The 15984-nt window shown below is 43.5% G+C and overlaps 1 long non-coding RNA gene and 1 pseudogene across 3 annotated transcripts in view; both read left to right on the top strand.

The window, feature by feature from the left end:
• The window catches only part of LOC309650548, a 251516-nt gene that overhangs the window by 200187 nt on the left and 35345 nt on the right, over nt 1-15984 (top strand). The window lies entirely within an intron of this gene.
• Nucleotides 14949-15723, top strand: LOC309650538 (serine/arginine-rich splicing factor 3 pseudogene; annotated as a pseudogene). The gene is made up of 2 exons: nt 14949-14988; nt 15179-15723. The product of its transcript is annotated as a serine/arginine-rich splicing factor 3 pseudogene (transcript).

Consider the following 15984-nt stretch of genomic DNA (forward strand, 5'->3'; position numbering starts at 1 on the left):
ATAAAATAGATAAGTATTGATAAAGACCTGCTTTATAGCACAGGGAACTCTACTCAATGGTCTGTACTGGCATATACAGAAAAAGAATCTTAAAAAAAAACAAGGGTTTGGGGATTATATAATAAATATAAATGTACAAACCTTTAACATGAAAGGAAAAGTCAGTTAACTCTGTGGTCCCTGTTATGGTGTAAACAATTTGTACCTCTAATTTTAAAATTTTGAAACCTAGCTCCCATGTTGATGGTATTAGGAGGAGGAGTTTTTGGGAGGTGATTAGGTCATGAGGCCAGAGACCTCAAACATGGGCTTAGTGACCTAATAAATGTAGCACACAGAATATCTTATGCCCATTCCATGATTTCATTGCCGAGCGAGAAGACCCATATTATGAACCAGAAATTGGTCGCTCGCCACACACTAAGTCAGCTGGCAACTTGTTCTTTTTTTAAAAAATTAATTAGAAAATTAATTAATTAATTTTTGGGCTGTGTTGGGTCTTTGTTGCAGTGTGCGGGCTTCTCATTGGGTGGCTTCTCTTGTTGCGGAGCACAGGCTCTAGGCGTACGGGTTTCAGTGGTTGTGGCTCACGGGCTCAGTAGTTGTGGCCTGTGGGCTCTAGAGCACAGGCTCAGTATTTGTGGTGCGTGGGCTTAGTTGTTCCATGGCATGTGGGATCTCCCCGGACCATGGCTCGAACTCTTGTCCCCTTTATTGGTAGGCAGATTCTTAACCACTGCACCACCAGGGAAGCCCCTGGTAATTTGTTCTTGAACTTTTCAGCCTCAGCAATTATGAGAAAACAAAAATATTCTGTTGTTTATAAAATACCAAGTCTCTCATATTTTGTTTTAGCAGTCAAAGAGCTGGCTGAGGAGAAATATCTGTGAGCTTGAAGAAACATCAAGAGAAACCTTTAAATCTCAAAAGAAAAGAGAAAATGGGCAGGAAAGAAATCAACAGAACAGAGTAATCAATAATTGTGGAACAATGAAAAATGCTGCGACCTATACATAATGGGTATAGCAGGAGGAGAATAAAGATAACAAAGAACAGAAAATATTTTCTAAAAATGACTGAGAATCTCCCCAAATGAATGTCTGACACTAAATCCACAACATCCAAACTTAGAGGAACATCCGAATAGTAAAGAAAACTGACCAATATCTCTCAGGAACATCAGTGCAAAAATCCTCAACAAAATATTACCAAATCGAATCCAACAATATTTTGAGAGAATTTTATATCATGAATGAGAGGGAATAATCCCAGGTATGCAAGCCTGGTTCAACATTCTAAAATCAAATAATTATAGCCATCATATCAACACCCTAAAGACAATCATTAGCATATCAATAGATTCAGAAGCCCTTTGAAAAAATCTAACACCCATTCTTCATAAAAACTCTCAGTTAAAGAAATAGACTGGAGCTTTCTCAAGTTGATAACAAAGATTTACAGGAAACTTTTATCTTACATCATGATTAATGGTCAAAAACATGAAGCTTTTCCACTAAGTTCAGGTAAAAGCAAGGATGTCCTCTTTCATGGCTCCTTTTCCATATTTTACTTCAAGTCCTTGCTAATGCAATAAGGCACAAAAATAAATAAAACAAATACAGATTGGGTAGAAAAAAATGAAAGCAACCTAAATAAAATGTGGACCAATATACTTTATGGACACCTCACCAAAGAAAATAGACACTATGCATATAAGTATACAGAAGAATAATCCAGATTACATGCTGCCATGAAAAAGCAAATTAAAAATACAATTACATACCACCATATAACACTTAGAATGGCTAAAATGTGAACAATGACAAGAACAAATTCTGTAGGAGATGTGGAACAATAGGAAATGTCATTTGTTATTGGTGGAAATGAAAAATAATACAGCTACTTTGGTAGTCTGATTGACACTTGCTATAATATTGAACATTCCCTTACTGTACAATCCGGCAAGTGTTCTCATGGATATTTACTGAAAGTAGTTTAAAACATACTTCCAGAGGAAAACCTGCATATGGATATTTATAGCACCTAATTCAATATTGCCAAAATGTGAATGAAACTAAGGTGTCCTCCAGTAGGTGAATGAAATGATATAGTATTAATATATTCTGGGAATGGGATAATATTGAGCACTAAAAAAGTAAACTATCAAGCCATAAAAATAGATGGGGATTCTTATTTTCTTTTGAAATATAGGTGATTTTCTTTATCTTGTAATTTAAATTTTATTGGAGTATAGTTGATTTACAATGTTGTGTTCATTTCAGCTGCACAGCAAGTGATTCAGTTACACATATGCATATATTCATTCTTTTTCAGATTCTTTTCTGATAAAGGTATTCTCAGAATATTGAGTAGAGTTCCCTGTGCTATACAGTAGGTCCTTGTTGCTTATCTATGTTATATATAGTAGTATTCGTATGTTTACCCCAAGTTCCTGATTTATCCCTACCCCCCACCTTTCCCCTTTGGTAACCATAAGTTTGTTTTCCAAGTCTGTGAGTCTGCCTCTGTTTTGCAAGTTAGTTCATTTGTATCAATTTCTAGGTTCCACCTAGAAGTGATATCATACAATATTTGTCTTACTCTGTCTGACTTACTTCACTTAGTACAATCATCTCTAGGTCCATCCAAGTGACTGCAATTGGCATTATTTTCTTCTATTTTATGGCTGAGTCATATTCCATTGTATATATGTATCACATATTCTTTACCTATATTCATATGTTGATGGACATTTTGGTTGCTTCCATGTCTTCGCTATTGTAAAGAGTGTTGCAGTGAACATTGGGGAAGATGTGTCTTTTCGATTTATGCTTTCCTCCAGATATGCGCACAGGAGTGAACTTGCTGGATCATCTGGTAGCTCTATTTTATTTTATTTCATTTCATTTCATTTCAATTTCAATTTTTTTGGAGAAGAGTTGATTTACAATGTTGTGTTACTTTCTGCTGTGCAGCACAGTGAAGCAGTTATACATATATCCAATCCTTTTTGGATTCCTTTCCCATACAGGTCATTACAGAGTATTGAGTAGAGTTCCCTGTGCTATACAGTAAGCCCTTATTTGTTTTCTCTTTTATATATAGTGGTGTGTATATGTCAATCCCAATTTCCAGTTTATCCCTGCCGCCTCCCCTCACTCTGGTAACCTCCATTCTGTGCTCCATAGTGGCTATTACCAATTGACATTGCCACTGATAGCGTAGTATTGGTGGCACAGTGGTTAAGAATCTGCCTGCCATTTCAGGGGTCACAGGTTCGAGCCCTGGCCCGGGAAGACCTCACATGTCACAGAACAAGTAAGCCCGTGCACCACAACTACTGAGTCTGCACTCTAGAGCCCACGAGCCACAACTACTGAAGCCTGTGTGCCTAGAGCCTGTGCTCCACAAGAGAAGCCACCGAAAAGAGAAGGCTTTGTACCACAACGATGAGTAGCCCCCGCTTGCTGCAGCTAGAGAAAAGCCACATGCAGCAATGAAGACCCAATGCAGATTAAAAAAAATAATAATAAGTAGTAGGTTTCTCTTTTTCCCACACCATCTGAAGCATTTCGTGTTTGTAGACATTGTGATGATGGCTATTCTGAGTGGTTCCAGGTGATACTTCTTTGTACATCTGATTTGCATTTGTCTAACATAAAGCAATGGTGAGCATCTTCATATGTGCTTTTCTTTTTGAACAGTGTGAGTAAAATTTACCCCTTGAAAAAGGGTTATTGAAAGGTTGCCTTGTTTTGAAGTCTATTTCGATTACCTACCCTAAGACATTTTTTGAGGGCTGTTGTCATTTACAGCTCCCCAGGCATTTTGAATATGAAGTGCCTATAAGGTCCAGTTTTTAGAGTTGTTGTTATGGGAAACAGAAGGCGGCAGGATTTCTACTGTCCCTGTCTGGTTGCTGACACAACCTTAGATGTAGGGAAAGTCCTATTCCTGGGTTTTAAATTAGAGTGGAATGTGCCTGACCAAACATGTAAGGGCTTCTGTCCCATTCCTTCTTCCCCCTTACCCTTCATCCCCCGAACAAATACAAACCCCTGCAAAATCACCTGTTGAGGGTGCTGTCTTGCAGAGTGGGATGACCCTAACGAAGAAGTCTGGAGGTTGGAACCCAAACACCAGGATATGTTGAGACCAGGTGATTTTCCAAGTGTCATCCAGCCCAGAGAGTCCACCATCCTTTGGGTGTCAGAGGGTTGATTTAGTAGTATGAGGGCACACTTAGATCTGGAGATTGTGATCCCATGCAGAGGGGACCAGGTACTACATGTTCAAGGGGGGTGAATTAGCTGGCATATCCTCCCGAGGTCCTCAGGCCCACAACAGTCCAGTCTTGGGACCAAATTGGGTCTGTGTCCAGGGATGTGACACTAGCACGTTCACCGCGACTAAACGAATTTAGTGATCATTTTTCATTTCTGTAATTTAATTTTAAATTTATAATGGAGTATAGTTGATTTACCATATTGTGTTCATTTTTGACATACACCAACATGATGCATTTATACAGAGATGACTATATATTCTTTTTAGAATTATTTTCCCATTGAGGTTACTAAAGGGTGTTGAGAAGAGTTCCAAGTGCTCTACAGCGGGTCCATGTTGATTACAAGTTTTCTCTCTGTAAATATGTATATACTAACTCCAACCTCATGATTTATGCCTCCAACACACCTTTCCAGTTTGGTAACCATAAGTTTGTGTTCTAAGTCTGGGACTCTGTTTCTGTGTTGTAAGATAGTACCTTTCTATCAATTTTTAGATTCCCCTGATAAGTAATATCATATGATATTTTTCATTGTCTGATTTATGACACTTAGTATGAATGTATCTAGGTCCTTCCGAGTGGCTGCAAATGGCCTTATTTCATTCATTTCATGGCTGAGTAATATTCCATTGTACATATCTACCATAATTTCTTTATCCATTCTTCCTTCCAAGGACTTTTAGGTAGCTTCCAAGTAGAGGCTCTTGTAAACAGGGCTGCATAAATTTTGGAATGCCTGGGTCCTGTCAATTTACGTTTTTTCCAAGATACAGGCCCAGGAGTGGTATCGCCATATGCTCTGAAGCTCTGGTTTTTAGATTTTTAAGGAATCACCACCCACTTCTCCAGAGTGGCTGTTAGCAATTTACATTCCCACCATCAGCTTGTCAGGGTTCCCTTTTCTGCACACCCTGTCCTGCATTTCAGGTTTTACACTTTGTGAGGTTGGCCATTCTGACTGGTGCGAAGTGATATCTCTTTGTAGTATTAATTTACATTGCCCACCTGTTCTGTTGGTCAAAAATGGAGTAAGAGTTTTTCCTGAATATATTAAGGAATAACGCATACGGCCTTTTTGGCAAACTGCATCATTGGCGATGTTCAGCAGCTTTGCATGTGCTTTAATGGCGAGTGCAAACTACCTCTTGAAATTCCTTTCCTGCAATTCTGCCTTGCTTACAAGGCCTTTAGGAATACTTGGCTGAAGAAATGGCTCCATTAGAGGTGTCAATTACAACCCTGCATGTTTGTGAATTGCAGTGCCCCTGAGCACCGGTTTTCAACTTGTTGTTTAGGGAAGCAGACACAAAGGGGCTGGATTTCTACAGACCCATTCCGGTTACTGGGGCACCTGAAGGCTAGGGAAATTCTTCTTCCAGATTAGGAAACTAGAGTGGCATATGCCTGTCCAAACATCTAAGGCTCGTGTCTCATTCCATCCCCCCATTCCCCTTCTTCACCGGAAAATTCCAAGCCGTGAAAAACTGGCTGTTGAGTGTGCTGCCTTCCCAAAGTGGGGAGACTCTAAGGAAAGGAGCTGGGGAACCCGAATACCAGGAGAAGTGGAGATGGGGTGACTTTTCCAAACTCTTCCCGATCAGACGGTGTACCATCCTCTGGATGTCCCATGAATGTTTTAGCTGTAGGAAGGGTCCCCTGCATCTGGAGATATGGGACCCATGGAATGGGGGCCAGGCAGTATTACTCTAAAAGTGTTGCATTTGCTGTCCCATCCTCACGAAGCCTCTTAGACCAACGAGTGTAGAGCCTTAGGTCCCATCCAGCTCTGTGTCTAGATGTGGTCAGTCCAGGTTGCATCACAGCCCTTGAACAAATTTTGTAAGAATTTCTCTCTCTCTCACTGTCTTTTTTTTTGTTCTTGTTATTTAATTTTATAATGGGGTATAGCTGATTTTCAATACTGTGTTTCTTCCTACTCTGCATCTATCCACTTGATTCACTTAAAGAGAGACATCAATAAATTGTTTTACAGATTCTTACCAGTCTTATATATCCTTTTCCGGTGACAACAGTGTGCTGAGTCCAGCTCGTTGAGCTATACAGTAGGTCCTGTCGAATACCTATTTTGTTTATGGAACTGTATCTATGCTAATTTCAACCTCCTGGTTTATGCATCACCCCACCCCACCTTTCTTCTTTAGCAGCCATAAGTGTGTTTTCTAAATGTGTGACTGTTTCTGTTTTGTAATTGAGTTCATGTGTAGCCATTTTTAGATACTATCTATAAGTGATACCTTATGGTAAGTCTCCTTTTATGTCTGACTTAGGTCACTTAGAATGATCATACCTCAGTCTCCACGAGTTGCTGCAATTGGCCTTATTTCATTGATTTAATTGCAGAGTAATGTTCCATTGTACAGAAGTACCACATCTTCGTTATCCATTTATTGCTTCCAAGGACATGTAAGTTGTACCCAAATCGAGGCATTTCTAAACAGAGCAGCACTAAACGTATGGGGTGCCTGTGTCCTGTCGATTTTTGGTTTTCCCAAGATATGCGGCAAAGAGTGGAAGAGATGTATGCTCTGTAGCTCTGTATTTTAGACGTTTTAGGGAACACCATAGACTTCTCCAGAGTGGCCGTTGGCTATTTACATCCCCGTCATCAGTGAAACAAAGCTCCCTCTTCTCCATGGCCTGTCCAGCATTTTTGCTGTCTACACTTTTCCAGGATGGCCTTTTGATGAATGCGAAGTGATACTTCTTTGTAGTATGGATTTGCATTGCCCGCTTGTTTGATTGGCCAAAAAGGGCGTATGCGTTTTTTTCTGAATATATTTATTTTTATAATGGGGTTTAGCTGATTTTCACTGCTGTGTTTATGCCACTTTACGCCCACTTGATTCATTTACAGAGAGAAGTCAATACATAGGTTTTAAGATTCTTACTAGTCAGATATATTCTTGTGCGATGAATAGGGGGAGTTGAGTCCAGTTCACTGAGCAAGGAGTAGGTCTTGTCTATTACACATTTGGTTTATGGAACGGTATCTGTGCTAATTTCAAACCCTTGTTTTATGCATCACCCCACCTCACCTTTCCCGTTAAGCAGCCATAGTGTGTTTTCTAAATGTGTGACTCTCTTCTGTTTTGTAATACAGTTAATGTGTAGCGATTTTTACATGCCCTCTATAAGTGATATCTTATGATGTGTCTTTTTCTGTGTGACTTATTTCACTTAGAATCATCGTACTTAAATCCACTCATCATGCTGCTACTAGCCTTATGACATTGATTTCATGGCTGAGTGATATTCCATTGTACATAAGTAGCACAACTTGTTTATTACATTTTTCTCTTTCCTGGGATATTTAAGGTGTACCGAAGTGGAGGTTCTTGTAAACAAAGCAGCCCTAAACTTTGGGGTGCCTGTGTCTTGTTGATATTTAGCTTTCCCTATTTATACGCCCATGAGTGGAAGTGCCCTATGCTCTCTAGCTGTGTTTTTTAGATGTTTTGGGAAACACCATACACTTCTCCAGAGTGGCCGTTGGCAATTAACATCCCGCCCATCAGCGTAACAAGGCTCCCATTTCTCCCTGGCCTGTCCTGCATTTCTCGTTTTTACACTTTTTTAGGATGGCCATTTTGACCGCTGGGAAGTGAGACTTCTTTGTAGCGCTGATTTGCATTTCCTGCTTGCTTGGTTGGCCCAAAAGCACGTATGCGTTTTTTTCTGAATATATTCGGGAAAAAACGCATACGCCCTTTTTGGCTAAGGGCATCATTGTCAACGTTTTGCCGCTTTTCATGTGCTTTTAAAGCGATTCGAATCTACCTCCTGAAATCTGTTTCCTGCAATTCTGCCTTACTTTCAAATCCTCTTCGTTGCCTTCCTTCAATATATTTTTGGATGATAGTTATCATTTATAACTCTGCAGGTTTGTGAATTACAGTGCCCCTGAGCTCCATTTTTCAACTCGCTTTTTTGGGAGCTGGCTGCAAAACCACAGGATTGCTTCAGGCCCTATTCTTGTTCTGGGGGCAGACTGAGCCTGTGGTTAATTCTTCTTCCTGATGGCAAATTAGAGTGACCTGTGCCTGTCCGAAGAGCTAGAGCTAGTCTCTCATTGGTTGTCCCTCTTCCCATTCATCCTCAGGACAAATTGCAAACTGTACGAAAGAGGAGGTTAAAGGTGCTGATTCTCCAAGTGGGGAGATTGTTAGGAAAGCGGCTGGAATGGCGAACCCGAGCACCAGGAGATGAGAAATGAGGTGCGTTTTAGAAACCTTTCCCGATCACACGGTGTCCCATCCTCTGGGTTTCCCATGCATGTTTTCGCTGTAGAAAGATTCCCTTGAACCTGGAGATTTGGGACCCATGGAATGGGTCCCACGCAGTATTACTTTAAAGGGTCTGCATTTGCTCACCCAACCTCACCAAACCTCGCAGCCCCAAGAGTGTCCAGCCTTATGTCTCATTCAGTTGAGGGTCTAGATATGGTCAATCCAGGTTGCATCACAGTCCCTGAAAGAATTTTGTAAGAATTTCTCTGACTTTCACTGTCTTTGTATTTTTTTTGTAATTTATTTTTATAATGGGGATTAGCTGATTTTCACTGCTGTGTTTATGGCACTTTACACCCACTTGATTCACTTACAGAGAGATATCAATACATAAGGTTTCAGATGCTTACTAGTCAGATATATACTTGTGCAGTGAATAGGGGGTGTTGAGTCCAGTTCACTGAGCAAGGAGTAGGTCTTGTCTATTACGTATTGGGTTTATGGAACGGTATCTGAGCTAATTTCAAACCCTTGTTTTATGCATCACCCCACCTACCTTTCCCGTTAAGCAGCCATAGTATGTTTTCTAAATGTGTGATTCTGTTCTGTTTTGTGATTCAGTCCATGAGTAGCGATTTTTACATTCCCTCTATAAGTGATATCTTATGATAATTGTCTTTTTCTGTGTGACTTATTTCACTTAGACTCATCGTACCTAAATCCACTGATCATGCTGCTGCTAGCCTTATGACATTGATTTCATGGCTGAGTGACATTCCATTGTACATAAGTACCACAACTTCTTTATCCATTTTTCTCTTTCCTGGGATATTTAAAGTGTACCGAAGTGGAGGTTCTTGTAAACAGAGCAGCTGTAAACATTGTGGTGCCTGTGTCTTGTTGATTTTTAGCTTTCCCTATTTATACGCCCATGAGTGGAAGTGCCCTATGCTCTCTAGCTGTGTTTTTCAGATGTTTTGGGAAACACCATACACTTCTCCAGAGTGGCCGTTGGCAATTTACATCCCGCCCATCAGCGTAACAAGGCTCCCATTTCGCCCTGGCCTGTCCTGCACTTCTGGGTTTTACACTTTTTTAGGATGGCCCTTTTGACCGCTGGGAAGTGAGACTTCTTTGTAGTGCTGATTTCCATTTCCCGCTTGCTTGGTTGGCCAAAAAGGGCGTATGCGTTTTTTCCTGAATATATTCAGGAAAAAACGCATACGCCCTTTTTGGCCAAGTGCATCATTGTGAACGTTTTGCCGCTTTTCAGGTGCTTTAAAGGCGATTCGAATCTACCTCCTGAAATCTGTTTCCTGCAATTCTGCCTTACTTTCAAATCCTCTTCGTTTCCTTCCCTCAATATATTTTTGGACGATAGTTATCATTTATAACTCTGCAGGTTTGTGAATTGCAGTGCCCCTGAGCTCCATTATTCAACTCGCTTTTGGCGAACTGGCTGCAAAAACGGAGGATTGCTTCAGGCCCTATTTTGGTTCCGCGGAGCAGGCTGAGCCTGTGGTTAATTCTTCTTCCTGATGGGAAATTAGAATGACAAGTGCCTGTCCGAAGAGCTAGAGCTAGTCTCTCATTGGTTGCCCCTCTTCCCATTCATCCTCAGGACAAATTGCAACCTGTACGAAACAGGAGCTTAAAGGTGCTGATTCTCCAACTGGGGAGATTGTTAGGAAAGCAGCTGGAATGGCGAACCCGAGCACCAGGAGATAAGAGATGAGGTGCTTTTTAGAAAGCTTTCCCGATCACATGGTGTACCATTCTCTGGGTTTCCTATGCATGTTTTCGATGTAGGAAGATTCCCTTGAACCCGGAGATTTGGGACGCATGGAATGGGTACCACGCAGTATTACTTTAAAGGGTCTGCATTTGCTCACCCAACCTCACCAAACCTCGCAGCCCCAAGAGTGTCCAGCCTTATGTCTCATTCAGCTGTGAACCTCGATATGGTCAATCCAGTTTGCATCACAGCCCCTGAAAGAATTTTGTAAGAATTTCTCTCTCTTTCACTGTCTTTGTTTCTTTCTTTGTAATTTATTTTTATAATGGGGATTAGCTGATTTTCACTGCTATGTTTATGGCACTTTACACCCACTGGATTCACTTACAGAGAGATATCAATATATAGGTTTTCAGATGCTTACTAGTCAGATATATTCTTGTGTGGTGAATATGGGGTGGTGAGTCCAGTTCACTGAGCAAGGAGTAGGTCTTGTCTATTACACATTTGGTTTATGGAACGGTATCTGTGCTAATCTCAAACCCTTGCTTTATGCATCACCCCACCTCACCTTTCCCGTTAAGCAGCCATAGTGTGTTTTCTAATTGTGTGACTCTGTTCTGTTTTGTAACTCAGTTCATGAGTAGCGATTTTTACATTCCCTCTATAAGTGATATCTTATGATAAGTGTCTTTTTCTGTGTGACTTATTTCACTTAGAATCATCGTACCTAAATCCACTGATCATGCTGCTGCTAGCCTTATGACATTGATTTCATGGCTGAGTGATATTCCATTGTACATAAGTACCTCAACTTCTTTATCCATTTTTCTCTTTCCTGGGATATTTAAGTTGTACCGAAGTGGAGGTTCTTGTAAACAGAGCAGCCGTAAACATTGTGGTGCCTGTGTCTTGTTGATTTTTAGCTTTCCCTATTTATACGCCCATGAGTGGAAGTGCCCTATGCTCTCTAGCTGTGTTTTGTAGATGTTTTGGGAAACACCATACACTTCTCCAGAGTGACCGTTGGCAATTTACATCCCGCCCATCAGCGTAACAAGGCTCCTATTTCTCCCTCGCCTGTCCTGCATTTCTCGTTTTTACACTTTTTTAGGATGGCCCTTTTGCCCGCTGGGAAGTGAGACTTCTTTGTAGGGCTGATTTGCATTTCCCGCTTGCTTCCTTGGCCAAAAGGGCCTTTGCGTTTTTTCCTGAATATGTTCAGGAAAAAACGCATACGCCCTTTTTGGCCAAGTGCATCATTGTCAACGTTTTGCCGCTTTTCATGTGCTTTAAAGGACATTCGAATCTACCTCCTGAAATCTGTTTCCTGCAATTCTGCCTTACTTTCAGATCCTCTTTGTTGCCTTCCCTCAATATATTTTTGTACGATAGTTATCATTTGTAACTCTGCAGGTTTGTGCATTGTAGTGTCACTGAGCTCCATTTTTCAACTCGCTTTTTTGGGAGCTGGCTGCAAAACCGCAGGATTGCTTCAGGCCCTATTCTGGTTCGGGGAAGCAGGCTGAGCCTATGGTTAATTCTTCTTCCTGATGAGAAATTAGAGTGAGCAGTGCCTGTCCGAATAGCTAGAGCTAGTCTCTCATTGGTTCCCCCTCTTCCCATTCATCCTCAGGACAAATTGCAACCTGTAGGAAACAGGAACTTAAAGGTGGTGATACTCCAAGTGCGGAGATTGTTAGGAAAGTGGCTGGAATGGCGAACCAGAGCACCAGGAGATGAGAAATGAGGTGCGTTTTAGAAACCTTTCCCGATCACACGGTGTACCATCCTCTGGGTTTCCTATACATGTTTTTGCTGCAAGAAGATTCCCTTGAACCTGGAGATTTTGGGCCCATGGAATGATTACCACGCAGTATTACTTTAACGGGTCTGCATTTGCGCACCCAACCTCACCAAACCTCGCAACCCGACGAGTGTCCAGCCTTATGTCTCATTCAGCTGTGGGTCTAGATATGGTCAATCCAGGTTGCATCACAGCCCCCGAACGAATTTTGTAAGTATGTCTCTCTCTTTCACTGTCTTTATTTTTTTGGAATTTATTTTTATAATGGGGTTTATCTGATTTTCAATGCTGTGTTTATGCTGCTTTACACCCACTTGCTTCTCTTACTTAGAGATTTCAGTACATAGGTTTTAAGATTCTTACTAGTCAGATATATTCTTGTGCAGTGAATAGAGGGTGTTGAGTCCAGTTCATTGAGCAAGGAATAGGTCTTCTCTATCACATATTTGGTTTATGGAACGGTATCTGTGCTAATTTCATACCCTTGTTTTATGCATCACCCCACCTCAGCTTTCCCATTAAGCAGCCCTAGTGTGTTTTCTAAATGTGTGAGTTTGTTCCGTTTTGTAATTCAGTTTATCTGTAGCGATTTTTACATTTCCTCTATAAGTGATATCTTTTGAAAGGTGTTTTTTTCCTTTTGACTTATTTCACTTAGAATCTTCGTGCCTAAATCCACTCATCACGCTGCTACTAGCCTTATGACATTGATTTCATGGCTGAGTGATATTCCATTGTACATAAGTACCGCAACTTCTATATCCATTTTTCTCTTTCCTGGGATATCTAAGGTGTACCGAAGTGGAGGTTCTTGTAAGCAGAGCAGCCCTATACTTTGGGGTGCCTGTGTCTTGTTGATTTTTAGTTTTCCCAATTTATACGCCCATGAGTGGAAGTGCCATATGCTCTCTAGCTGTGTTTTTTAGATCTTTTAGGAAAGCCCATACTCTTCTCCAGAGTGGCCGTTGGCAATTTCCATCCCACCCATCAGCCTAACAAGGCTCCCTTTTCTACTTGGCCTGTCCTGCATTTCTGGTTTTTACACTTTTTTAGGATGGCCCTTCTGACCGTTGTGAAGTGAGACTTCTTTGTAGTGCTGATTTGCATTTCCTGCTTGCTTGAGTGGCCTAAAAGGGCCAGGAGGGAGAAGGGAAGGAGTTTCAAGGAGAAGGACAGAGAGCAGGAGAAGGAGGGGGTGAGGGAGAGAGAGGGGGGAGTGGGATAGAGGGATAGAGGGAAGGAGGGAAAGACAAAGATATCTCTCCCTCACTCCCTCTATCCGTCTCTCCCTCCCTCTATCCCTCTCCCTCGCTCCCTCTCCTCCCTCTCCCTGTCCCTCCAGCTCTCCCTCTCCCTCCGTCTCTCCATCTCCCTTACTCCCTCCCAGAGATGGAGAGATGTAGGGACAGGCAGAGACAAGGGAGAGGGAGAGAGGGAGAGAGAGAGGGGAGAGAATTAGAGAGGGAGAGAGAGAGAGGTCTCTTCCTTCCTCTCTTTCCCTCTCTCCTCCTTCTCTCCCTCTCTGCCTCTTCCCTCTCCCTCTCCCTCTCTCCCCCCTCCCTCTCCCCGTCTCTCTGGTCTCTGCCTCTCCCTCCATCTCTCCCTCTCTGGGAGCGAGTGAGGGAGCGGGAGAGACGGAGGGAGAGGGAGAGACAGAGGGAGAGGGAGAGACAGAGGGAGGGAGAGGGAGAGGGAGGGAGAGAGGAAGGGAAAATGCGAGGGAGGGAGAGGGAAGGAGGGCAAGACATCTCTCCCTCTCCCTCTCCTTCCACCTGCCTCTCTCCCTCTCCCTCCCTTCCTCTTCCTTTCCTAGAGGGAGGGAGGGAGAGGGAGAGACAGAGGAAGAGGAGAGGGAGGGAGCAAAGGAGAGGGGGAGTCGGAGAAGGAGGTAGGGAGAGGGAGAAGGACAGAGGGTGCCTGCTTCCCTCTCTGTCTCCCTCCCTCCCTCCCTCTCCGTGTCCCTCTCTCCCCTACTCTCCCTCTCCCTCTGTCTCTCCTTCTCTGGGAGGGAGAGAGGGAGAGGAAGAGGGAGGGAGAGTGAGAAGGAGGGAAAGTGATGGAGGGAGGGAGAGGGAGAGAGGGAGGGAGAGAGGGATAGAGGGACGGAGGGAGAGATGTCTTTCCCTCCGTCCCTCTATCACTCTCTCCCTCTACCCCCCTTTCTCTCCCTCTCCCCCTCCCTCTCCTGCTCTCTGTCCCTCTCCCTCCACCTCCTTCCCTCTCTGGAGAGGGAAGGAGGTGGAGGGAGAGGGAGAGGGAGGGAGGGAGGGAGAGGGAAAGAGGTAGAGGCAGAGCGGAACAGGGAAACAAGGACAGGGAAACAGGCACAGGGAGAGGGAGGGAGAGAGGGAGAGAGGAGAGGGAAGAGGGAGATGAAAGAAGGAGAGGAAAGAGGTAGAGGGAGAGAGGGAGAGGGAAGAGGGAAAGGGAGAGGGAGCGAGGGAGGGGAAAGAGAGAGGGGGAGAGGGAGAGAGGGAGGGAGAGAGGGAGAGACAGATGGAGAGAAAGAGAGGGAGAGGGAAAGAGGGAGAGGGAAGAGGGAGAGGGAAGAGGGAAAGGGAGAGGGAGCGAGGGAGGGGAAAGAGAGAGAGGGAGAGGGAGAGAGGGAGGGAGAGAGGGAGAGACAGATGGAGAGAAAGAGAGGGAAAGAGGGAGAGGGAGAGTGGAACAGGGAAAGAGGGACAGGGAGAGAGGGAGGGATAGAGGGAGGAGAGGAAGCAGGGAGAAAAGAGAGAAAGAACACACCATCTACACTTCTGTCAAATGACACCGGGGATCCTTACACAACCAGGAGAAAATAACACAGGGAGGCTCTTTCTCAGCTGGAACTGGAACTGCAGACGGGGCCAAACACCACCAGGCTGGCCACAAATGTCCAGCCGCTGCTCCAGCCCCGTCAGCTGTGAGTCCGGTCACCAGGGCTCTGAGTGTCTGCTCCAGGGAGCTGGGGTTCACCCTCTCACCCGGGAGGCTGGGCCAAGACAGCAGGGCCCCGGGCTGGAACATAGGTGGGAAAGCATCCCCACAGGATAGCTTGTGTAAGCAGATTCAGCTGCCAGATTCTAGAGGCCCGGGACCACCCTGTGGCCCGTGAAACCCAGGAGCCACGAGGGTCTTGCATCGTGATTCCTGTCCATTGGACTGTAAAGTTTATGTAGGGAATCTTGGAAACAGTGGTAACAAGGCTGAATTGGAACGAGCTTTAGGCTATTATGGACCACTCTGAAGTGTGTGGGGTGCTAAAAACCCTCCTGGCTTCGCTCTTGTTGAATGTGAAGATCCCCGAGATGCAGCTGATGCTGTCCGAGAACTAGATGGGAGAACACTATGTGGCTGCCGAGTAAGAGTGGACCTGTCGAATGGGGAAAAGAGAAGTCGAAATCGTGACGCCTCCTTCTTGGGGTCGTCGCCCTCGAGATGATTATCGGAGGAGGAGTCCTCCACCTCCCACACATCTCCAAGATGGAGAGCCTTCTCCGTCAGCCAGAGCAGGTCCCTTTCTAGATATAGGAGAAGAGAGAGATCCCTGTCCCAAGAGAGAAATCACAAGCCATCCCGATCTTTCTCTAGGTCTCCTAGCCGATCTAGGTCAAATGAAAGGGAAATGGAAGACCACTTTGCAAGAGGAGTGGTGTACAGGCAATAACTTCATTTGGCAGGAGTATGTACAGAATATTCAAGTTTTGTTTGAGACTTCCGAAGCTTGGTGCACTTTTTAAATGTTTTAGTTGTTCACACTTGTTTGTCTCTTGGGACAGTGACACATAAAGGTGTCATTCTCTATGGTTTGAAATGGATCCTATGAGGCATGTAATATGAAGAATTGTTACCTTACAATGTTCCCTTAAGCAAAATTGAATTTGCTTTGAATTTTTGGTCTTGCCTAGACTGATAATGAAACTCTAAC

Source organism: Balaenoptera physalus (assembly GCF_965194825.1).
Source record: "Balaenoptera physalus genome assembly, contig: SUPER_1_unloc_4, whole genome shotgun sequence".
Lineage (NCBI taxonomy): Eukaryota > Metazoa > Chordata > Mammalia > Artiodactyla > Balaenopteridae > Balaenoptera > Balaenoptera physalus.